The 1,887-nt window shown below is 40.0% G+C and overlaps 1 non-coding gene across 1 annotated transcript; it reads left to right on the forward strand.

Annotated features, from left to right (window-relative positions):
• Positions 1-72, forward strand: trnat-cgu. The gene has a single exon. It is a non-coding gene; the product is annotated as a tRNA-Thr (tRNA).
• Positions 73-1,887: the final 1,815 nt, after the last annotated feature.

Raw genomic sequence — 1,887 nt, forward strand, 5'->3', positions numbered from 1 at the left:
GGCGCGGTGGCCAAGTGGTAAGGCGTCGGTCTCGTAAACCGAAGATCGCGGGTTCGAACCCCGTCCGTGCCTCACAGGTTAAGATACTTACCAACATTTTAAATGTCAGTAATAGTACTCAAATTCCTGTGGATTAAAAATGCATGCGGTCAGCGTAGCTGACTATGCATCACTGAAGTGTATACTGCTATATCTCAACAGTTAAAACAGTAAATGTGAAAAGTAAAATGCATGCTTCGAACTGTACTTGACACAAAGGAATAACTTCTTCTGAGTGCTCATTTATGGAACTGCTTTGAACTGTTTGGGAGTTTCAAACTGGGTTATTCACAGCATTTTTCTCATTCCTACAAAGCTGATTTTATCAAGTTAGCAATTTCTTCAACAGTCATTTTGATGAAAAAAAAAAAATGTAATAGCAATTACAATATCGATTTAGCAATTTATAAATTGCTAAAACTATAGAACGAAACGGTTCACGAGCTCTGCCAGAGTACTTCCGTCATTTATTTCACAAGTGTTTCGTATTTACCACAAGGAGCCGCTCCACAACAAGAAATTTATCGTCAACACCGGCATAGTAGCAATGGCAGAAACGGAAAAACATCTTTATTTGGAAGAACTTATAACAAAACAAATATATATTTAAAACAGAAGAACAGCATTGAGTAACGTGAAATAATATTTGCTTGAAACTGTGTCCAGTGTAAAGACAAAAAAAAAAAAAAAAAAAAAAACGTGCAAAAAAGACATCCCCAAGTGACACATTTCCAACAGGTTAACACTCGCACACTAGTGTTGTTAGGCTGTCTTGGAGATGCTTCCTTTAATAGTCCTTTTGTTAAAAAGGTGGAAATATGAATGTGCATAAATTATTTTAAAACACCCTAGTTAACCACATGTAATAACGTCATGTTCACATTTGCTCATGGTGTAGCTACAGCAAGCTAAAGTAGCCTATCCTCTGAACGGCTCAGAGTTTTTTTTTTCTGGGGCGTTTTCATAAACAGAAATATATGCACATTTGGTGCATGCTCACTCATATCAATGGTGCTATTAGGAGCTAACAACTTGCTAGCTTGTCCGTCGTTTCTGATATATCAGTGTCACAGATGTCACTGTTATCAATGAAAATGAACAAATTATCGCAGCTCTTTAGTTTTCCGTTTGGTGGCAATAGACATCTAATAATAACTTGGAGACAGAGCGGCCTTCCAGTGGCGCTTGAGTAGTGAGCTCACCGCCTCGTAGAATTGCATTTTAGGGAGGTCCCGGGATTTATTTATTTATTGAGCGTCCTCAAACGAGAGAACGAGGACTCTTACCTACTGTCTGGCTGTAAGCTGCGGCAGCCAGTCATGACAAGCACATTTGTGCAACCCAGGTGGATCTTTCAGGACCCGTCATTAACACATGGGGTCGCTCTACCAAAAAGAAAAGAAAAGAAAAAGAAACAAGAAAATCAGGATTTTCTGAAAGATTTGGGAATGCCATAATATTTGTGGTATACTGTTGCAATGGACTCTTTTGCTGTCTTTGGTGGGCAAGCATATCCAATTTCTGTTCCAAAGAAACTGTTGCAATTTGTCCCTAAGGATCATCTTACCAAACTTGGGGTCCGTACACGATTATGACTGATCAAAAAGAGAGGATTGGTTGAGATGGGAAAACGAACTTCGCTCTCCACGGCTATCATTTCTGTTCTACCCATTCAAGTGAGCGTAGCCTATCCTGCGATTATCTACGTGCTGGGGAGGACGCAAACCATTAAACGAGGACAGCCGCTTTTATGAAGAACTGGGCGCCTGGGGAAGGTAAAAGCCACGGTCAGCTGATTTCGGCTTTACACTTTTGCAGTCGGTATATGGAATACTGACTTTATAACAG

The sequence above is a fragment of the Megalops cyprinoides genome, chromosome 1 (genome assembly GCF_013368585.1).
Source record: "Megalops cyprinoides isolate fMegCyp1 chromosome 1, fMegCyp1.pri, whole genome shotgun sequence".
Classification (NCBI taxonomy): Eukaryota; Metazoa; Chordata; class Actinopteri; order Elopiformes; family Megalopidae; genus Megalops; species Megalops cyprinoides.